Raw genomic sequence first — 25,440 nt, forward strand, 5'->3', positions numbered from 1 at the left:
AAACGCCAGCCATATAGCAGTAGCGAAAGGTGGAGTTAGGCTGTTAAGATCCGCCATTAATAGTACACGTTAAATTTTGGTAGTCATACGTATTTGTTTTTATTGAACAAAGACTAGAATTTACAGATGGTGTTGGTTAATTTTTAAAAATCAATAGAACGCTGCCAAACCCAAAACCATAATAGTTTTGGTATATTTTGGGCGATAGGACAAAATTGTGCACATTTTTTCAATCATACTTATTTGTTTTAGTTGGATTAAGAATCATTTTTTTAAATTCATTAATCCCTGCAAACCAAACTATAATAGATAAAAAATATTATTCTATCTATATAATATCCAAAGTTATGGATGATTGAATGGTATGATTTTAGATATTTATATATTTTTTGACTATTATCTATTTGGCTTGGTTTCGCAGGGTTCAATTGAATTTTAAAAACTAACCAACACCATCTGTAAATTGTAGTCTTATTTCAATGAAAACAAATATATATGACTGACAAAGTTTAATGTGCACTATTTATAGCAGATCTTAACAGCCTACTTCCACTCTTCGCCACTGCCATGTAGTACATTGATCATTGTCTAAATGTACATTGTTAATCTTTTCATTTGTCACGATAATTTGACAATTATGTTGAATTGTGTTTTTACAAAAACCCATCTGTTTCTGTAATTATCCTTACATATATTATTTAATTTAATTCATTTTGGCACTATTGTATAGCAGAGGGAAATAGTTTAAAAATAATATAGCATGAAATAAGCAAAAAGCAAATCTATGTGCAAAAGGAAAAAAGATTGTGTAAAATCACTAGGTAACTTTCAGTAGAGCAAAAAGATTGGTTTGTTGAATCACTTTGTATGAGGACTCCAATGTTTCTGTATGGTATTTTGTAATTCAAAGGCGTTGATTCGACTCGTGCTTTATATAATTTATATATGGCATATTCAACTTTAAGCCTCGACCTTTCCTTTCACTCACAGAAATGGTTACAGTGTCGTTGAACTAATATAAGATTATGATACCTTTTATAGATTGTTGTTGATTTACAGTGAAGGTCCATCCTGTGTCATCGATGTATACTTTGAAAGTTATTTTTAACTTTTCTTACAATACATGTTGTGACATTGTGGATTGACCCTGTGGGACACCAGGATAAGTCCTGGTAGCCCAACAAGTCCCAAATGCATTTTTTTTGTGCCAAAAGCAAAATGAATGTATATTAATAGTACATCGGAGGCAAACAGTTCTATATCCATATTCAGTTTCATGGAAAAATTTCTAATTTGTCAATTATCAATGCGAGTAAATTTTCATGTATGGATAAATTGTACCCGGCAGTTATTTTCCCATGAATCTGGAAAAGAAACAGTCCATTTGTGAACAATAATTCACAGATGGAAATTTACCTGTGTTCCCATGAAATGCAGTAAGGATATAGGTCCATTTGTCTCCCGTGTACATATTTATTTATATAGAAACTCTTGAATAGGTTCATGCAAGATAATTCCTGTCATTGTGTCTTGTTGTGTTTATTACATTTTTATCACCCTCTGAGCTATTCAATATTCGCCAATAAGATTCGTATGGTTTCATGTGTGTGTACATAATAATGTTTTTTCAATGCTCAGTCCAATATACTAAATTTCAGTTAATGTAATGAAAACAATAAAATTCTTTGTGTTGGCAGCAATGAATTGTTTTAAATAAACAAAACCTTATCCTGTTTGTGGCCTTGCTTTGATTACTTACTTCTTAAAAAAAAATTATTTACGCATATGCAAATGTTTTTGAAATCAAAAATTTGATGATTTTATTAAATGTACGTATGTATAAGTATAATATTTGGGCAGCTATTATCCGGGGCCTGTCACAGGCCACAAATGTACCCCTAATGATCAGATGAGTGACGTTATAAAATATAATTTAAATTTTAAATTGTAGTTATAATTATTGCAAGTTGTCAAAAGTCAAAGGATATTTGAATATAATTATCGTTTTATCATATTTTAATAAATTTAATATACGGTCATCGATATTGAATAATAGTATACATAGCGAGAAATTTTATCAACATGGCATGCACATGATTGGGCATATTATAGCAAATAAACTACGCATCAAGAAATTTAAATAATTAGAGCAATTTATCAATTCTTTACGGTCTAATAACAAAATTACTAGTTGGTCAAAGATAAATAATAATTATATTATTTAATGAATATTGCAAGTCCGCTGATTATATAGCAGGATATTTATGGATAATGGGTTCCCGATGAAAATTATTCTGAAATAAGTCGTCGAGACATTTTGCAAAACGCTCTCTGGACATTTTTAACTCACTTTATTATAAATTACATGACATTTCCTCATGTGGTCATCATCGTTTTATGTCAGTAAATAATGATGAGAAATTAAAATTATATGTACTGACGTAGTTGGAATATTTATTATGTATGATAGAAAAAATTTCCAGGCAAAAAAGCAGGTTTTATAACTCGACGACTCAAATAAGGAATATGGATTTAAAAAATAACATAACATTTTCAAAAATTAAATATGAATAAAGTTTATGTTTTGTGTATTGAAATTCTAATGGATTAAAGTTTTGTACTATTCTATCTGAGTGGTTTTTTGGAACCAGGGTTTCTCCTTTCGGCATCTTAAGGCACTATGCGCACATAAATATACACTGACTTTTGTCTTTTGTCCATGTGTATTTACCATTGGTGAGTGCGCATAGTGCTTGAAGATGCTGAAAGGCTAAACCAGGGTTGCAAAAAAAGACTCAATCGAATTGAACATATTTTAAATTCAAATTCCATCAAGTACCCTCGGTCGAGAGCATTAATATTTTTTGCATTGGATGTAACACTGTCATAATGAAAAGAATGCAAAGTTGTGGAAAATGATAATAAGAATGCGCATTGCAATAAACTGAATACACTTTATATAAATGTATTTTAAAGGTAAGGAAGGAGGAACCGAGGTTAGAGTATGCTTACCTCTAGAGTGTAAAGGTATCTTAACAAACGTTTTGATAATTGGTTGTTAGCCATTCGCTTAAGCCATTGCGTGCATACAACCCTCAGCAAAATAAGGTATCTAACAAAAAAGAATAATTCAAAAATCACTCGATTAGTTTAATAAGTTGATTTAATTTGAAAAACCATAATAATTATTACATTAAATAATACAAAGAACAATGAAATTTTAAAGTATATATAGTATATTTTGTAAGTAACAACCATTGGAAATATTTATTAATATTTTTTAAACAAATTATATAAATGATCTTTGTAAATAGCATTTTATATGCTAATGTTTAAATATTATAAAAATTGCAGATTGCTGGCAACATAAATAGGAAAAAAACTGTTTTTTTTTGACTAATATAATATCAATTGTTAATAACTAAAAATGATTGGTTGGTTGACTTGTCAAAATGAAAAATCATCCTAAAACGCGCCAAGAAGTAACTCAATCTATAAGGATGATCTTTTCATATTGAAAAGTAATGTATTTTAGTGATAAAGTTTGCAAGTTATATTAGAAATAATTAAGTTTGTGCAATTTAGTTATGTGCTTTGTAAGACAAATATTTAAACTTACGCAAATAATAATTATTGTTACTATTTTAATGTAAAGAAATATAAAAAATAAACATTATTGAAGAATTCAATTGCAGATGATTTTTTTTTTTAAATCACTTATATAGTTAATAAGTGTGTCATGTAATAATAATAGTGATGTTTCTAGAGTGCTATTTAAATATTATATAATATGAAATACTCAAAACATTGTAAGGATTGTGTAACTATAAAATAATAATAGTCAACTTCATGTTTACTTCTAAAAAAAGTTGCATATCAGGAGTAAAGTTAGCCAAGCCATAAACAAATTTAAAAATAGCGCGACACATACGAAGTGACAGATATGTAAAGAGATGCTTCACCTACGAGTGCTCTTATGTTCGCCAGCCACAACGCGTTGAAATCATCTGGTTACTTCTCAAGAACCTTGTTACTTTAAGAAGACATTGCTAATTTTTGTTTTTATTTCACTAAAATACTCAAATAAATAAACATTTTAATTGTAACAAGATAATAATTATTATATATTATTCAATATTATATTGTCTAATAAGATATCAACAAAATTAGTTAATTAATGATTTCATTGCTATATTATTAGATTGAGTTAAAACCTAAAGTCGATGGCAAATCTTACTTTGCCTTCTATAAATATTTCAGAAACACAAGTATGTATATTATTATTACTACTTATTTATTCAATAATGTTTACGTTAAAGAACACATACACTGTAATGTTAATCTGGATAATATGACTTTAATAATTCAAAATTGGTAGCCAGTTTTAAATGACACATACATGTTTATTTCAGTGCAATTAATTATTATTATTAAGATATACGCATGCAATCAAATAGCATAAATATAACAAGTTAGCGAAAAACACGCTGGAATTATTATTCATAGAACAAATGTTTCAGGAAAATGTTTAAAATGCACTTATTGTGCAATTACACAGAGAATTATCTGAAAAGATATCAATAACTCTAACAACAATATCTACATATAATAAGTCTAACAAGTTCAAAAATGTTTGGTGAATTATTAGGTTGTCACACCAAATCACATTAATCTACCTAACTTTGGCCTTTGAGGCAAATTCATCAAATGACATCATAATAATTAACAATATCTACAGTAATAATTCATCCAAATAGATAACTAAAACATTATAGTCTAGTAATATACTGTATCATCCCAAAAATATTGACAAATAATTGATTTTTATGATGACTACTGATATTTACAAACAATACAAAGAAAAAATACATTTCACACATTCTATCAAACGTTTTTTTTCAATTTATTAGTTAACAAGTTGATTAGATCACCCCAACACTAATACTAGTATTAATTATACTCTTCCTTTTAACCTTTTCTTTACATGGAGGACAATTCTAATTTATATTATTAATTTATTAATACTCATTTATTATTTTTTTCAAGTTAATTAAAGATATGTTTTTACCTAGTTTATGTAAACATTGCTACGTTGTAGGTAGATACACATACTTATCAGTTTAGTTTTAAAGTGTTGCTGATGTTAGTCTGCTAATGTGAATTACAATAAGAAGCTCTTATAATGTAATAATGACATCATCGAGTATTAAAATATATAGATTGGTAGCTAATAAATTAGAATGTCAAACATAGTAGGTACTATTACAATTTATTATATGTACTCATTTAGAAGGACATCAAACATAACATTATTCTATTAATTCGTTCAAATAAAACACTACAAGGGCATAAAAGCATGGTTAGATAATATGATTATAGTTTTTTTTATTACTGATAGTGGTAAGATTTCATAGATGTTAAAGTATATTAGGTATAGTGGGTATTACACAATTTTCCCTAACTAAAAATAGAATTTTGACCACTTTTATAAGATTTAAAAAAAAGTTTTAAAATAGGTACAAAAATTATTAGAAAGTATATTTAAAAAGCTATTGCTTGTTTAGTCAAAAAGGTTATAAAAATACAATGAAAGATATAAGTAGAGATATTAAGATGAAAAGCATTAGATACTTTCAAAATATATAATTTTGGCAGCCTCATTTTATAAGTTGTGCCTTATAGGTTATAATATTAAGTAAAAATAAAATGTTACAAAAGGTACATGATGTGGTCCGAGGTGTAGTAATGACAAAGGAGAACCCTGTTGGTAACAGAGGTGTATATATATATATAAGGAATATTTTGTTTACATAATACATATAAGAAATTATCACATGTAGGGACAGAGTGGTGAGATTAAAAAGACATAGAAAAATACAGTTATTCATAAATAGCATAAAAATCTAACATTGGATTACAAATGTTTAAATAAAATGGACCATAAATTCAGCCTCATTAAAACTGATTGTATACCGTCAACTCAATATCAGGTATATTTTCATTTCTTCTTTCCATGAATATAAAGTTGGCGCAAGAGTCGTTCACCTTAGGAATATTCAAAATAAGGGTTTTGGAATTGAGTGGCATATATAGGAGAATTACTTTTTCTCTTAGAAAATAATTGTAGTACAAGATAATAATAAATATTATTATAGTGAAGTATTTAGTTGAACTTAGTTACCTAACCTTAACGAATTACACTACGTTTCCCACAGCATCCGACTTTTGTGCCTACCCGTACATATTATCACTTAAATTGCTACATGCTCAATCGAGCTATTTGATTATTTCTATGATGTGTCTTGGATAATTAACTACACATTGAAAAATTAAATTCTTGTTTCATGCATCGGTTTCATCAGAAAAGTATTACCGTGAGATGGCTGCAGCCGATTGCCGGTCAGTAATGAATGGCTTGGTGAATGTTGCGAAGACTTAATCATATACATGTCATCCTCCAAATATGGTCCCGTGTGACTCCTAGAGCTCCTCAAACTATTTAGACTATGTACAGAACGCAAATCCTCTAGTGTAGATTTGAAAGCGCGGATCACCCTTAACTGGGTTTGCAGGCGGGTCAAACCTCTGATCCATAGAATCCTACCGGCAGGTGTTTTTTCTGGTTCTCCACTATAGCTGTCGTCTCCTGTTCCATCATCATAATCCCCTGTTTGACCTCTTCCCCATGTCATATTGTGGGGTATTGTATGTGTTGGCACACTCGTTATAAGTTGACCCCATACCAAAGTCCCAACCCCAAAAAAGAGACACCACATCCATTGCTCTATCGATAACGGCTTAGTAGCAAATGCAACTCTACCAAATTCAATTATCAATACTTGCGATATAAATGTTAAGATCCAGATGGAATAGAAAATAGGGTTAGTTAGAATTCCCTTGAAGATATTTCTTTGCCCATGAATTTTTCTAGCATTCAACTCATTAAATAACGTCATCATAACAAAGGTATTAAATATTATTGTGTAATGTCGTGTTGGCGGCGATCCGAAATCTGCCCCGCGACCAGATTCTATGTCCAGTAATTCGTCACCAAAAAATAATAATGTAAATATGATTACCAGCTGATACAGCGCTTGACCTAAGATGTTTTTCATCATAGTTCGTGAAATTAGTGGCTTGGTTCTTCCATAAGGTTTGCGTAAAAGTAAATCTGGCGTTGGCATTTCAGTGGCAAGAGCTAATGAAGCTAAAGTGTCCATTATAAGATTAACCCATAGCATTTGAACAGCTTTCAGCGGACTGTCCTGGACCGCGCATGCACCAACAAAAGCAACAACGACTGCCACTACATTTACCGTTAGCTGGAACTGAAGAAATTTTGCAATGCTGTCATAGACATTTCTTCCCCACATTACTGCCTTCACAATGCTACTGAAGTTATCATCTGTCAAAATTATATCTGACGCTTCCTTTGCAACGTCAGTTCCAGCAATACCCATTGCAAATCCAACATCAGCTTTTTTCAGGGCAGGGCCATCATTTGTACCATCACCAGTAACTGCTACAACTTCTCGGTTAGATGAAATAGCACTGTCAATAATTCCTTTTACTAATATATATTTGTCAGATGGAGAAGATCTAGCTAATACCCTTAGCTTTGGCCATACTTTGTCTAACGCATGTTGTTGAACATTTCCATAACTGTCTCTTATTCTTCTGTTAAATTCCTTTCCTTCCAAAATCAGAAATTCATCAGCTGGTTTGATAATCCCACATTTTATCGCTATTGATCTGGCAGTATTGACATTATCTCCAGTTACCATACGTACCGTAATTCCAGCTCTTTGACATTGTTTAATGGCCTCTGGAACTTCAGGCCTTACAGGATCTTCAATTCCTACAACACACAGACAAGTCAAGTTTTGAACTATATGTTCTTCTTCTTCCCAATTCGGTTCTGTTTCAATATGCACTTGGTTGATATCAGCTTTATTCGGAACAAAATCACGAAAGGCAATTGATATCGTTCGCAAACCATCACTGGCCATGGGTTCAATAACTTGACGTAACAGTCTCTCTTGCATATCTGATGTGAGTTTCTCCAATTTCCCATTGTGTCCATATATAAAGGCACATTTCTTAATAACAATTTCAGAAGCACCTTTTGTGTACAGCCGGTATCCGCCACTCTTACGAGGAATGACAGTACTCATTGACTTTCTGACCGAATTGAAAGTATAGACTCTAGAAAACAGTTCTTCTGGAATGCTATCTCTGACAGTTTGGTAATTTCTTCCCAATGCATTTACAAATCCCAATAAAGCACACTCTGTCTTATTCCCAACTTGCATGGGCAATTCAGCAGGATCAATGGATAGTATTATCTTAGAAGTATAAGCTGAGTTAACACATATTCCTTCCACTATTAAGTTGCCAACTGTCGTAGGCAATTCAGAATACTTTGGATTTATTTTTCTAAGCTTCTCACAAATGTAAGATTCCACGACTGTCATTCTGTTTGTAGTAAGCGTTCCAGTTTTGTCTGAACAAATAGCTGTGGCGTTTCCCATTGTTTCACATGCATCTAAGTGTCGGACTAAATTATTATCTTTCATCATCTTTTTGACAGAATAAGCAAGAGACAAAGTTACTGCTAGAGGCAATCCTTCAGGCACAGCCACAACTAATACTGTCACGCCGATAATAAAATGTTGGACAAAATAGTTGATGTAGAAATTTTTCCATTGTTTTTGATCAATGACAAATGTTCTAATGCAGAACTGGATCCCTAGCATTATAACAGTAAGAACAGCAATTGTTGATCCAGCATATCCAATTTGGATGGCAAGTTTAGTTAATTTCCCCTGTAATACAGACTTTTCTTTTTTGCTTGAATTTTCTGGAGGTATTTCAGAACACTCAAGAGGCTTTCCATCTTCACAAATAGTCGGAGATGTCACTCTGCTACTACTGTTGGCACAATCATCGCTCGTACTATTCTTTTTCTTTTGGTCTTTTTTACTTTTTTTATGGTCAGCTTCACTTTGATCGACGGCTGCCCCGAGTAAAGTAAATATGATTCCTGCCTGCGAATTCACGCCAACAGCTGTGACGACCATTCTGCCACTTCCCTCCATGACATGAGTGCCAGATAAAAGCATGGGATCCGAATTATTTCCCTTCTTGACATGATCGGATTCGCCGGTAAGTGAAGATTCATCGACTTTTAAATCATTGCTTTGAATAACTATGCCATCGGCTGGCAGTAGGTCCCCATATTTAACTTGACATATATCGCCTACGAGTATATCAGATATAGGAAGTTCGTTTAGTTCTCCATGGCGGATGACAGCAAATTTGTGCTCTCCTTCGATCCTGTTTTGAAGACCGCGGAACTGTCTTTCTTTAGTGTAGTCATTGCAAGCGGTAACGATTACGACCACAATGACAGAAACTAAAATCGCGGCACCTTCTATCCACCCGTGATGAGCTTCTTCATCGTCAGAAAGAGCGTTCTCGTCAGCCGGTTGATAAAATGCTAAGCCTAATGATATTAAAGATGCAATTTCTAAAATAATAAGCGTTACATCTTGCAAAGCTTCCCAAACTAATTGCATGAAGGTCTTTGGAGGTTTAGGTGGTATTGTATTAGAACCAAAAGTTTCCCGCCGGTGTTCAATGTCTGCGTCCGAGCCGGAGAGACCGTCGCTGGTCGACGTGTAAAGTTTTTTGCATATTTCTTGCACCCCGCCGAATGATCGAAGGCGAGTGAGTCCTTCGGGGCCTCGGTGTTCCATCAGCTCCCTCAGTTGGCGGAGAGTGACCCCATACTGTGCTGGCCGGCCGTCTATTGTTGCCATCTTTTATGTTTTTGTGTAGATATGTAGAAATTAAAACGTTGTGCCTGGGAGTTGTTAAAAAAAATGTTCCATGAGACCCTTTGTCATTAAATTCAAAAATTTACCACACAATACAATTTTTAAATATTTAGAAAAAATAATATAATGCAATTTATTTTTAATAATGCAGTCAAACTATCATAACACCAAATTATAATTGAATATTATTTCTTTTCTATGCGATTATTCTCAAATAACATTTAGTAAAAATATACGTAAGTATATTAATTTTAGAAAATTAGAATAGCTATTTAATTAAGATGGCTTATTTAATTTCGTAATGAACAAAAAAAATATATTTAATAAAAAAGTCATTTATTCACCATATAGGCTCATAATAAACGAAAATATTTAAAAAAAAAAGTTAAAATATATAATAGTTTATTTTTGAGAATCATCCCATAATAAATTGAGAAACTTTAAATATTTTTATAATTTTATTGATAGTTTTGATTTCTTTTGTGTTGTTGACAGTCAATAATTCATGATGAAAATGCATTGTAAATAAAATACAATGTTTAGTATGTATGTAACTAAATCCATTTATTTTATTATTATACTGTCCCTTTGAAATGGACGAAACCATTCGTTAAAAAATTATTATTATTATGGGATATTCTCAACAATATATTATAATTTTGTTTTCTTTCAAAGATGTATATGTATTATTAGTTACAAAGGTACGTACCTATGCATAAATCATTTAATAGTCATGTGAATAGTTTATATTTTATTGAATTGCAATCTGTCATATGTGTAAACGAGCATTGAAAGGCAAGTTGATACCCACAATAAAAATCAATCTATACAAATAAAAATTAGGTGCCTAACCACTTATTTGGCAATTTTAAATGTATTACGAATGACCCAATTCAGTATGAATAGATGACACAGAAAACTTTTATTTTTATTAACACCCGTATTTATTTTTTATCGATGAGATTTTTGAAGCTTGCACGCGTATAAAGTATGAAAGGAATGTGCTTAAAATAGCACATATTTTTAGGTAATAAAAGGTTATTATTAGCTATAAATTAGTTTATAAATAAACCACATATAAATATGTTTCGAGCTAGTGTGCAAATAGTAATTTAAGTGATTAGTATTATCAGAAGGGAAGTGAAGTTCTGTAATAGTCATTTATAGTAGACAGTAGGACCGATCTATGTGGATAAAATAAACTTTCTTTGTGAGATGAATTGACATAGTAGTGGAAATTTGTTAACTCTTCTGGCACCGCCAATGACGGACGTATTTAAATGATAATATGCAGATTACAAATCCCGTTTACGCTCAATGCAACAAAAACACTTAAAATAATGTATTATGTATTGTAAAAATAGTGTTTCTTACCTTCTGTTACGGAAATCACATAGTACAATGTTTGGCAGCAGCGGTGACGAATCCGAGAACTTAAATTGATTAAAGTACTACCCCTTCGTTCATTGTTATTGCGATTAAAAATAATTTATAAATAAAAAGAATGACAACTGCCACTTTTTTTCGGAGGCTTCACGATCGTACGAGCCATTCCGCTGTGTCCTGCGAACTTGCGATTGACAGTTAGATCGTCCAGTCCACAAGCAGCTGGCTATTTTCAGGTTGCCTCTAGGAAAATTTCGCGGAAACCCCGGAATGCGAATGTCCCTCTCTGATCACCATTTCCCCTGCGCCACTAAAACGAGACAGGCTATGCAGAGCCGCACGCAGGCGCGGAGCAACCTAACATTATTGAACGGTTTTCTGTTTAGTATACAGTCACTGAAAAAATAATCAGAAGATACAAATCAAGGGAAGATTTGATTTAACGCAATCGCAACTAATGGCTTGACACGTAGATGTATATATTGTCACAACGCTTGATACAAAAAAAGATCATCAAATAAATTAGATAAATCACTAAGGAAATAGTTAGCATGACATTCTGTCATTATTACGTAATGTTGGGACCTTCCACAAATAAGAGAAAATTGATGACGGGGTTACTTGAGGTAAGCCGACTTCGGCGAAGCCGGTATGTAACGTTTCGTCACGTATCTTTGGCGTTACCTATGTTGACACTCCAATTACCCTAATCGACTTTTTCCAAATCAAATATGTTCGAATGGCTATTTGCCTAGTTGTAATGCATTAACAACGACGAACGGTCGTTCATTATTATTCTTTCACATATTTTAGTTGGTATTACGTATCTACTTAAGTACCTTATGTTATGAATCAAACAAAGGCACTGTGTAGGCGCCTGCCTAGAAACTCATTGTAGATACCTAGGCAATAATCTTAATAACATGTACTATTGATTTATTTATTAGTCGAAGGTTATTTTAAGAATATATAGATATTACAATGTTTATTTTTCGCGAATCACAAACAACTGATGAAATAATCAACACGAGGATGCAGTATTGATCATTTACTAATTATTTACCTTATTAAAACATGCGTGCAGGCGTTAAAAATATAGATCTATTATTATTATTATTATTAATATTAGGTATTTTAAAAAAAAACAAAATGATTGATTGCTCAGCTTTCGCAGTTTATAAAAAAAATTTACTTTCTTCTTTTTAGTCGAAACTTCGCAACTGAGGATCGTGGCCCGGATGATTTTGTAGTCGGGCAGCAGTCTCTGTGTACCTAAGTGGGAGATCCCTGGCACCCTTGATGTGGTTCACCAGCCATAATAAAGCTCTTCCTCGTCATCTCAGGCCTCGCCGATTATCACGTTTGTTTCCAGGTTGTCATCCATATGTGCAAGGTATGCATTGCACGAGGGCAGCCAAAAGATCAGTCATATCAATGTTAAGTAGGGATTATAACTTTCACAAGCTGCCATCTTCTCTACCACACGGAAGACATATATTTTAGCCAATTTGTGGTAAATATAGTTCCTTTCAAAAATGTATAAAAAAAGATTATAGGTTAGTCCCTAAACATCGTAGTTGATCGCATTTTTTTTAAATGTATGAAGAGGCAGCGGTTTTTTAGATTTTGTATTAGGGCGGCCGTGTTCCTTAAGGCGGGCCTGTCAGCGAGCCATATGGCCAAAATATTGGAAAGTCCAGTGCATTTCTATCTTTCGAATTTCTATCTTGTTGACGATGGTTCGTTTGGCGTTTGGCAATCGAATCTAGTTTGGCTCTGTCTTCTTTTCCACACACCGGCCAAATATACGGGGCAAATTCAGATAAGGCAATATCTTATTAAACATTTTGGTCTCTGTTGGAGAAAAAACATCGCGTTATTTATTATTTCTTACAGTATAAGCGCAATAAAAAATACGACCCCTCAACAAAGACATAGATTTCCAACAATGTGTACTCAACCTCGATAGATAATAGAACACGTAGGTAGCAATATTAATTTTTGACGTCATAGCATCTACAAAATGTACAGAGGCGTCACGTCGCGATATTAATTACATATTTCTGAATAAAAAATCTTTATAATGCTAATTTTATTTACAATATTTTGTACAACGTAACGTAATAGATACTAATACAATAACATAACAGCATGACCTAATGCCAGTCGCTTATGATTATTGTTATAAATAATATTATGATTATTTATCAGTCATTAGAGAATATACTGCTGGATATCATATCAATAACAATTTAATATTTATTTTATTCCTATGGGACCATTCTATTTTTTTTGTATAAATCAATAAAATATGATCATGAAATTCTTTTTAATATTTAATATTATCGGGGTTCATCCATACAATGTACCTGTCGTGAATACACGAATGAATGATGAATCGATGAATCCACATGTCGTGAATATCATTATGTAACATACTTAATTTTATAATTGGCAGGGGAAATGTAAATTAGTTTATGAAGGGAAAAGTTTTTTCCCAATCATCTACGCCAGTACTTCTCAAACTGGGGGCCGTGGAACTCCTGCCAGGGAGCCGCGAGATATTTCAGTATTTGAAAAAAACAAAAATCATAACGTGATCACTGGACGATACCTGATACAAATCAATCAAAATTTCGAGGTCGAATTTTACACGATCACAATACTTAATCCGATATGGATAAGAATAATAATTGTAGAACTTAGTAATGAACTTTGCCTTTCTTCATGACAAAAAATTAGTTTTTCTTCCCACTTTAGTGATGAAAAATGGATGTGTTTTGCTTCATATTTGGCGGATTAGTAAATGAATTGAATCTTTTTCTTCAGAAAGAAGATATCAACATTTTAATTCTGAATATAAAACTTCAAGCTTCCTAAAAAAAAACTTTCTTCATGGTCAAAATGTATTAATCGATGATGCACTGACATGTTTTTATGCTTGAATGAGAGTATCTTACCACCAATGAAATATCACTCGACTTCAATAATTAAAAGTGGTATACATTGTCGAATCACAACGATTTTTCAGCATATACCTATTTCCCAAACTTAAATGAATACCAAAAGTACAATTGCATAAGAACACCATTTGATAAATCCTTAAAATATGATCATATTACGTGGGCAGCTCAAGAAGAATTGGTCGATATTAGATAATTCCCTTGAAGTTGAATTTAATGAAAATCTTGCAGAATTTCGGATAAGGTGACAGCAAGAATATCCGTCAATGGTAAAAGCAGCATTGTTAATCATAATTCCTTTTGCGACAACATGCCTATCTATGCGAAACAGCATTTTCACCATTACTGGTAATAAAAAATAAACACAGGTCGTGTCTTACCCTGCAAATTAGCATTTCAAATATTGTACCGGATATTGATTTATTACGTAAAAATACGCAATCACCCCCCTCTCATTAAATTGTTTTTGTAGGGTTTATAGCTGTAATAAATTTGAATTTTTGCTTTACAAACAAGTACTTAAATGAAATTTTCTATTATTTTTAATAAAAATGTACTCAGTGTTAAATAAAGTACTGTTGGTCACTAAAGATTAACTTTTTTGAGGAGGGGGGCCATGATATGAAAAAGTTTGAGAAGCACTGATCTACGCGACATCGATTACAGTTATATTAAAATGAATTGTTCAAGTTATTAGATTATTGATTAATTATTATTAATACGTGACAAAGGCAAGAAAAGTTTTTATTTAAAAGAAATTAAGATTAGGTATGTACTAACAACGGTAGAGCGGTAAGTAAAGTTTTAACAAGTTGAATGATATCATAATTTATTTACAGTATTATAAATAAGCATGAAATAGTAATTTAGTAATATCGGTGACGCTTACTTTGTTCATGTACAAGGGTTTATATGTGTGTAACACAGTTAGATAGGGTGGCTAAATAATTGGCGTTCAATAATATAACATTGAGTAAGTACATTGCAATAGGTAGGTAGTTGAAATACCAATCTAATGTTTTTAGCAATGGGTACTTAATTGGTTACTTAGGGTGTCGTTGAATTAAGAGCATACTTCAGTGAAACGGCAAATAATTTTCAACTATAGGTGCGACGAAATTTTAGAATGGCTGCCAATCGGAGAGCGAAAGTCGAGCTGTGAACACGTCAATTTGTTTTGTGAGGGAATTAATTCTTAAATCGTGTAAAGATGACTACAAAACGTTACCCATTTACTTGAAAAAGAAAACATGTCAATTAATATTATTACAAATAGAACAATAAACATAACACTAAATGGACGCATGTTGAATTTTTATGACAAATTATTTTTTGTTCTGCACGCGTCGTTTGCACATTCTTCGCGTCGCGCAGTCACGATCGTTTTAGACCATACCCCAGCTGAAGTATAGCCTTAAACAAAAGACAATTATTTATTGTCATTGGGGAGACATCATAGAGAAGGGAGTTATGGGTACATTTTATAAAACATGGTCTCAAATAGTGCATTTTAGGTACGTGGAGCTCTGAGGCCCACCTGTGAACATTTTCCTATGCGATAAATCGCCATTGAGTATTACAATAGAAGAATAGGTTACCAGGATTTTGAATGCTTCAGTTAAAACCAAGATGTCGGCACTTTTCAACGAATCGACTGCATCGTCTGCTTCACGAAAAACCCCCACTTTTCTCAAAAGTTATAATATTCGTATTCGTTCCTTCGTTTGCCGCCCTTTATAATGTGACGCTTCTAAGCAACGCATGACCTGCCTACCACCGGGGGACGTCACTGCATGTGCCTATATGTACTTTAGTCTGATTAATTATAAGGTAGGTCAACGGTAGAAAATTTCTCATAAGTATAATAATTATGATTATTTTTTAAACTTTCACGGTAGGCCAGTGACAGTAGGGCGGAGGTAGGCTGTTAAAATCTGGCATAAATAGTACACATTAAACTTTGTTAGTTATACGTATTTGTTTTTATTGAACTAAGACTACAATTTACGGTGTTGGTTAGTTTTTAAAAATCAATTCAACCCTGCCTAAACCATACCATAATAGTTTATAATACCATATATATTTTGGGCGATCGGACAAAATTGTGCACACTTTTTCATTCATACTTATTTATTTTCGTTGAATTAGAAATACATATTACACATATTGTTAGTTTTTTTTAAAATTCATTAAGCCCTGCCTAACCAAACTATAATAGATAAAAAAATATTTTTCTATCTATAACATATCTAAAACTATGTATGATTTAAAGGCATAATTTTAGATATTTTATAAATAAACAAATATGTTTGACTATTATCAAATATGGTTTGGTTTCGCACGGTTTAATTAAATTTTAAAAACTAACCAACACCATAATGTAAATTGTAGTCTTAGTTAAAGGAAAACAAATACGTATGACTGACAAAGTTTAGTGTGCACTATTTATGGTGAATCTTAACAGCCTACCTCCACCCTTCGCCACTGCGGTAGGCTATTACAACGTGATCTTCCTCGTTCTATCTTCTACGTTTCAGCTTCGTTGCATAGGCTCAAGAGAAATATACTCCAACACTGGAGCGTAACGGGTTTAAGTAGTTGATAGTATCTAATAGTATGGTGAGCGAACATAAATGTGCACTTAAAGAATACATTGTGTAGACCATGGCCCCCACAAGGGGGGGGGGGGCTGACAAGGCTCTAGCCTAGGGATCCGGGCTCAGAAGGGGTTCGGCGTGGCGGGTCGGTCAGATATGTGAGATAAACACACATCATAAATTTTCTCTAATAAAAAAAATCGCCTGCGTCGCTATTAGGACTTTAACATTTTAAAAATGAGGTTGTAAGATGCAATTTGAGTGTTTTGTGTTGATAGTCGACAACTCCATAATTTAAGTGTGTTAAAACTATATAAAATCGTTAAAATTAAACCGAAGGCCCTTACTTTTACGTCTAACACAATTTTGAAAACGCTTCTATTGTGCATCACACATGACATTAAACTTAGCGATAGGTAGGGGGGCCCGCCAAAGATCCTGGCCAGGGAGCACGTTTTAGGATGTGGGGGCCATGGCGTAGGTACAATTAATATTCATAAGTTAAAGTTTTGTATTAAGCAAGTAGCGCTGTTTTTGTTACCGAAACGGGCGCTAAAGCACTAATTTGCAACGCCTATGGCCTGGTGGTGAGCACACGCTACAGAAGTGAAAATTTTTATGTTGTTACTACCTACTCTCATTGTGGATTTGTATTAACGAATACAAAATTATACGTACATATTGGCTAGATTCCAGGGTCGGTCTGAGGCTCTTGGAAACATAGCCAAACAAGATTTTGGTGCCCCATTTCTTTTCACGGGGTAGTTACTTGTTCATATATAGTTGGTCACAAAAGTATTAGGTACTTCTCAATATATTATCTATTATTTTTCAAAATATCTGGTAGGTACCAGCGTAAAAATATTTGTAAATTATTTTATAGCAATTCTTAAACTTTTCCTGCGATGGAATACTTGTTTATTTTGAGGGTATGTAAATAATACATAAGAATATTTCGTAATACTTAGATACATGGGTCAATGTGAAATGGGACCAGTCTCAGGAAATAAAAACTAGAATTGAGATCGCAAGGAGCGCCTTTCTCAAAATGAGACGCCTCCTTAGCAATCGAGACCTTAACCTAGGTCTGAGACTGCGTATGGTACGTTGTTATGTTCTCTCAATTCTTTTCTATGGTATGGAAGTATGGACGCTAAACCAAGAGTTGTCACGGAGACTTGAAGCTTTCGAGATGCGGCTGTATAGACGCATCCTCAAAATTCCTTGGACTGACCGGGTGACAAATGTTGAAGTTCTCAATCGAATGGGGAAGGACCGAGAAGTTCTACGTAGTATCAAAACCAGGAAACTACAATACTTCGGCCACATTATGAGAGGACAAAAATACGGCATTCCCCAACTTGTCATTCAATGGAAGTTCAATGGGAAGCGTAGCAGAGGACGGCGCCGCATTTCGTTGCTTAAGAACCTCCGTGATTGGTACGAGTGCAGCTCCACTGAACTGTTCCGGGTAGCAGACGACAAAGATAAGGTCGCCTTGATGGTGGCCGACCTCCGCTAGGGGATGGCACAATAAGAAGAAGAAATAATACGTAATCAACAGAATTTAACAAAATATATAATTATTATTTATAAATCATAACTCATAAAAATATAAGTAAATTAAGTTCTTAATAACTTCGATGATTTGGGTCCTTGCATTGCTAATCTTCTTGACATCGAGCACAATAGAAAGTTGAATTATTATATCTGGTATGGTGTAGGTGTAGACCAGCGATTTCCAAACTGGGCGGCGCAGACTGTTGCTAAGGTAGGCGCGAAAATTTAAACACAAATTATGAATGTAGCCACAGGTTTGCAGTTTGCAAGTGCATAGTTCATAAAATGGCCGCTGGTTATATAATACATAAAAAACAAGTCCTATAAAAGTTGGGTTGTTTGCAAACCTGTCTGAAGATAAATGGAGACTAATTTAATAATACCTCACTTCTATACTATTGTGAAGTGCGTTAGCTATCTCGTGAAAAAATGATATAAAATGAATGGTCAAATCATATTATTGAAGAGGCAAATTTGTTTAGGAACGATACCTTTATTGCTAAACTTGTATTTTTGGTTAAATTAAAAAAAAATGAGTGAATAAATCAATGCAGGACCAGTAATTCACTGATTTAAAAAGACAAAGTGAAAGCATTCATAAAAAATTGGAGCTATGGAAATCAAAATTACAAAAAAAATAAGTTCATCATGTTTCCACTTTTAAGTGATTTCTGCGCCAGATAAATTGAAGCAGACAAAAATCTATCTACTGAACACTTGAATAGTTTGCTAATACACTTTTTACAATATTAAACATTAAGTTATTAAGTTCTCGGTTTTATAAAGTTTGTGCCAATGAACAGATGATGAATTTGAATTGACTAGATACTATTGAAAAAGCAATGCAAGTAGGTACTGCTACCATTCGTTACATCATATTTACGCGAAACGGGATTTTTTGCATGAGCTGCAATGACATCCAAATATCGAGCCCATTTAATAGAAAAAGAGCACTTTGTGCTAATAAACAAGCACATTCATCGAATGAAAAACAAATTGATTTAAAAATGAATAGATATAATACAGTGAAACTTTGTTTATTTTTATTATTACCACGTTTTTCTTAGCTTGTATTCTTGTTTGTCCGGCGGTTGTTTATCCAGTACAAATCTTGCAATCGATTTTTAACTAAATTTCCGACTAGCTAGACATTTGAAACTTTTAGAATATATCAGAACACGATGTCAATGGATTCTTTTAATACTTTTAGCCATCTTTAAGTAGAATTGAATTCATTTTCAGTTAATTCTGTTTTGTATGAAAAGTTATTTCGGAAGAAATCCGTAATCCAATCCACTATTATTGGTTGCTAAGAGGGTGGTCCTAGCAACTAAATTATTAATATATACGTGCGTTACTATGGAAATCAAAATGACATTTCAGTATTCTATATTTGTATGTTTGTTTGTTCCTAAATAGCAAAAAAATAATGATTTGTTTACAATTTCCTTATTTGCCCTAAATTATTAATATATAGAATAATTGTCAAGTTTATATGATTCAACAGAAAATTTAAAAACGTGGTATATAAAAAGTTCTTTTTATCTTGTAATTATTTTAATTAAGTTTCTTTTAATTTATGTATTAGTACATTTTTGACTATTAAAAATATGTCTGTATTATTATTTAATGATATAAAGTGGGGGGGGGGGTGCCAAGATTTGATTTTTTAAAGGGGAAGCTTAGTAACATAACGGTTGGAAACCACTGGTGTAGTTTCCCTGTCAATATGCAGTCAAATCTGTTTGAATTTGTTGCAGCCGTTGCAGCATATAAAACCATTCTAACACATATTCATATTGCGCGAAACATAGATAGTGAGCCACAGCGCTGCTATTTTTAGCGTATGAAGGTTTCAATTTTGTAACTAGGGAGACAAAAGAAAGGGCAATTAGCTCTTAATCTGCATAATATATATTAATTATTTAATATCGCACTGCTGATTCAGTCGATTCGAAGTAGGTACCTAGTAACCACTGTGTAATTTTCCCTTTTCATTTTTTCTTCCCTTCAGACGCAGGACCAAGGGCATAGGGATTGCAATACCGGTATTACAGTATTTATCAATACCAAAATACCAGTTTTAAAAATCTAAAATACCGGAATTTTCGGTATTAAGAAAGCACACTCGTTTACATTTTTTTAAATGAATTATAAGTTATGTGCTGCAAAAATGCAAATATATTAAGTGAATCCAACAGAGGTGAAAAAATAATAAAATAAATTATCATAATATTATATCGAAATAGAAAACATCCGTGACCAAAATGTTCAATTATTCTATAATTATTGATGACTGTACAAGCGTTGAATTTAAGAAGCTTATCCTGCAGCCGGATTTATTTTCACTGATGAACTTTTGAGGGCTTTAGTTAAAATTATCAATGTATTCAAATTATTTGTAAAAAATCACTAGTTCTACAATTATTATGATCAATACATATTTTTAAATGTCAACATAATAAATGTAGGTATGTAGGTTTTTGCTATAAAATAATATTTTTAAAAGATTTTAATATCTATATTTATTGATAAGCACCTACTTCTGTTTTTTTAATGTTTAAGAAATAAAAAATACCGAAAAACCGAAAAACCGGTATTGACATTTTCATTCGGTATTGCAATCCCTATAAGGACACGAGTTCTTCGTCAACATATGTATAATTACGAGTCCTACAGATAACTACGATAAAAGACCGTTTTGCCTCGGTGCGTCAATTAATTATACCTAAATATAATAGAAGAGATATTTTGTTTCAATAATTGACAATGTCATTTTGCGGAAGAACCGAAAATAAACAATAGTTATCATAAAAAAAGTGCAAAACAGTGTTTTTTAATTTCATAAAAATCTCCACTTTACAGCGCTGTTGTAGCAGTGAAGTATAAACAGCAAAATATAACAAAATATTTTAGGCAAAAAAAGTTGTAGGGAATTTTTCCTTATATCAAATTCATATGAACATACATAACTCTGAAAACACTCATGAGAAAATATAGCCAATAGAAAAAATCTTTTTCGAAAAAAGTAAGACACTCGGCAGGATCGAACCTGCGTCTCTTGGGCAGGTATTAAAGGCCAATAGTTAAAGTTTGTCACAATTAAGCATAGTGGTAATTCACAGGGCGCGAAACCCAAGAGACGCAGGTTCGATTCCTGCCGAGTGTTTTACTTTTTTCAAAAAAGATTTTTTCTATTGGCTATATTTTCTCATGAGTGTTTTCAGAATTATGTATGTTCAATAATTAGAATGGTACATTCATATGACTTATTTTTTAACCCAGTTCCTGGTGAAATTTTGAAAAAAAAATGCTTTTGTCCGCCATTTTTTCCAAAATTGCAAAATGAGAAGACCAGCTATCATTGGCGAAGAGTGGAGGTAGTCTGTTAAGATCCGACATAGATAGTACACACTAAACGTGGTCAGTCAAGCGTATTTGTTTTCATTGAACAAAGATTACAAGGTTAGATAGTGTTTGTTAGTTTTTAAATTCCAAGTAACCCCTGCCTAATCCAAGCCATAGTAAATAATAGTCAAAAAATTATCGTTATGTATGGTTTAATTGCATAATTTTTGATATTTTATAAATAGAAGATATTTTTGTATTGATAATGATTTTGGTTAGGCAGGGTTAATGAATTTGAAAAAAAACTAACCAACATATTTTGTAATATTATGTACTCTTAGTACATCGAAAACAAATAAGTATTACTGAAGAAGTGTGCACTATTTTTGTCGGACAGCCCATAGCATACATAAACTATTATGGCTTCGACTAGGCAGGGTTTAATTAAAAAACTAACTAGCACCATCTGCAAATTGTATTCTTAGTTCAATGAAAACAAATAAATATAACTGACAAAGTTGAGTGTACATTATTTACGTCGAATCTTAAGAGTCTACCTCTAACCTTCGCCACCGCCGTCTATAGAGGGAAAACTACCAGTTTCATCATAATTATCAGTCTCTCCAAGCTGATGCCATTTCTCTCGATCCGGTGCGTTACGTTGCCACATACTTCCATTGACGTCCCTAGAAAAAATACCGCCCCTAGGCAACGCCAAATGCCGCACCATTTTTAAATACAGTATTTTTTATCATCCTTTCAAGACTCAAATATCTAAAAAATGTGTTGTATGGATACATCACTAACGAAATATATACCACTAAATCTAATTTAAATGTCATCTCTATTTCAATAGACAGTACTGCGAGCATGGCGCCCACATCCTGAAGCGGACCCCAATGCTAGGCTCTTTGTCGGCCCCCCTACCTATCGCCAAGGTTAAAGGCCTATGGAGTTATCAAGTAATGACGCAATTAAAAATTACACCGCACAACAACATATTTTAAAATATAGCCATTATTAAAGGAAAATAGCGCCGCGGGCGACTTTTTTTTACTATTACAGCAAATTTGTGATGTGTATTTATCTCACTTATTTGATCGACTCGCCACGCCGGGCCCCCTAAGAGCCCGGAATCCCAAGCTAGAGCCCGGTCAGCCCCCCCTTTGTGGGGGCCATGATTGCGAGTCCACGGTTTCAGATACATTAAAAAATACACCTGAAAACTTTCAAAACTCGCGAGTGACCGGCAAAAATATTTGGATAAATTAATTTGGTATAATTCAAATTTAATACAATCAAATCTGTGCGTACCATTGCTTGTCACCAAGGTCGTGACGTCCAAGGACAACGGAAGTAAACTAGATATCGCAAACCTGACAAAAATTAGCCCTGTTAAACCTTTTATGTTAATTAATACATTTTATATCCAAGCAGTGAGCTTATTTATTTAATAGAAAGATATTTCTGGTATTACTAAATTTGGGTATCTACCTATTTCTATATACACCTAATGATTCTCCTCGATTTGTCGCCTTTCGAGTAATTGCCGCCCCCAAGCGACGTCAATCTGCCTACCCCCACGGGACGTCACTGCGTATTTCCGTAGGACTTAACCAGTTCATCGATGTACTGTACAAAGAAACGTCTTCGCTCGAGGAACTCTCTGGATTGCAGAATAGGAGTTGCTTTAGACTTAGAATCCGATGGACGAGCTTTCTGGTTTTTCAAATCGAATCTGGCGGGGGCATTCCAGCTGGTGTGTTTATATGATGCATATTGTCCAAGCCAAGAACGTCTGTATATGTTCAATGTTTGACGGGCTTAAGGACATGGTGGCCCGAGGCGATGGGTGATTTTGAACCCCTCACAATAAAAAATAAATCATCATCAGCCGGGGTCAATCCACTGCTGGATGAAGGCCTCCCCAAGGTCCTGTGTCGTTCGCTGCCACGTATTTCCGCCGAACTTTACCAGTTCGTCAATCCAGCTGATTTTAGGGCGACCCTGTGGCCGTTTTGTGCCGCTTGGGTACCACTGAATGACGGCATTTGTCCAGCGGCCGTCTTTTCGGCGAGCAATGTGCCCCGCCCATCTCCATTTCAGCTGTTTGGCAACGTCTATTACATCGCGAACTTCTGTCTGCTTCCTAACCCATTCGTTTCTCTTGCGGTCCTTTCGCGTGATGCCCAACATACACCTCTCCATGCCTCGCTGTGTGATTCTTAGCCTTTGGACATCTCTCGTGTTGAGGGTCCACGTCTCGCAGCCATACGTGAGCACGGGTAGCACACATTGCTTGAACACCCTACGCTTAAGTTACAATAAAAAATAAATAAAAAACCATTAACTATAACTACATAATAACATAATGAGTAAATATATGAATGTACTTATCTCTTTCCTAGAATTACATCCTGAAACTAAAATGAATTACTAATGAGAATGATATCGATGAGTTGACGACACATAGATAGGTACCTAATCAAATAAGTGGTTTATTTTTTTTTGTGTATAAGTATTTATGTATCTGAATGGTTATATTATAAAGAGTCATTATTTGATATTAGCTGCAGGGATTTTATTAGCGTTGCCAACTTGGGGTTTTCTTGCCAGATCTAGCAATTTCGATAGGCAGCTTGCAAAAAAACGCATCTAACCAGGGAACTCGGAAATAATGGGAACTCATATATCTAACGGGTAAGGCGATAGCAGGTATAGGTAAATCATTCTACAGTGTCGCCATAGGCGATTCGCGCGTGTATTGAATTGCTTGCGACAATGCCTGTTTCAATGCTAACAAACAATACCACTACAACTGCTAGCCACATTTGCCGTACCCATGGTGCCACTGTAAAACGATTTACCTATAACCGACTCGAGTAAGGAAGAATCCGGGTTAAACTTACACACGTCAAGAATGCGTTGTTACGTCGAATACTGAAAACTGCTCTCGGTTTATGCATTTACGCTCATTTAATGTTGGTTGCACGTGCATAATGCGTGCTTCGATTTGGTAGGACACTCACACATTCAAAAACCCTGCATCAATATGCGGCGTATTGAATATAGCCTATTGGTATTCTATTTATTATCTGTTCTGTGCATCTAACTTATGGCGTTTTGTTTGCCTCCAACTAGGGATTGCAATACCGAATGAAAATATCAATATCGGTTTTTCGGTATTTCTTATTGAATACTGGTATTCGTTAAAACATAAGAACTTATCGGTAAATATAGCTATTACATTTATTATGGTGACATTTAAAAATATGTATTAATCACAATAGTATAGAATTATTGGTGATTTTAACAAATTTAATAATATGAATATATTGACAATTTCAACTAAAGCCCTAAAAAAGGCTATTTTATTGTGACGATACATCAGTGAAACGGAAAATAATTTTCAACTATAGGTGCGACGAAATTTTGGACTCGCTGGCAGTCAGAGAGAGAACGTCGAGCTGGGAACACGTCAATGGCACGGCGACGGGGGTATTAATTCTTAAATCGTGTAAAGATGACTAAAAACGTTACCCATTTACTTGAAAAAGAAAACATGTCAATGAATATATTATTATTTTTACTAATAGAACATTAAATGGACGCATGTTGGATTTATATGACAAATTATATTTCGTTCAGTATGCGTTATTTTCACCCGCGACCCGCAATCCGCGCATCGCCTAGCCACGATCTTTTTAGACCATTCCTCAACTGACGTATAGCCGTGTAAATAAGCAC

At 33.6% G+C, this 25,440-nt stretch overlaps 1 pseudogene across 1 annotated transcript; it reads right to left on the bottom strand.

Annotated features, from left to right (window-relative positions):
* Window positions 1-6,188: 6,188 nt before the first annotated feature.
* On the bottom strand, window positions 6,189-11,883 carry LOC147079424 (plasma membrane calcium-transporting ATPase 2 pseudogene; annotated as a pseudogene). Its single transcript, XR_015069483.1, has 2 exons — window positions 11,214-11,883; window positions 6,189-9,865 (listed from the first exon to the last, which is right to left on the bottom strand). The product of XR_015069483.1 is annotated as a plasma membrane calcium-transporting ATPase 2 pseudogene (transcript).
* Window positions 11,884-25,440: the final 13,557 nt, after the last annotated feature.

The sequence above is a fragment of the Rhyacophila brunnea genome, unplaced genomic scaffold (assembly GCF_057557595.1).
Source record: "Rhyacophila brunnea isolate RB1 unplaced genomic scaffold, BYU_Rbru_1.0 scaffold_1, whole genome shotgun sequence".
NCBI classification, from domain to species: domain Eukaryota; kingdom Metazoa; phylum Arthropoda; class Insecta; order Trichoptera; family Rhyacophilidae; genus Rhyacophila; species Rhyacophila brunnea.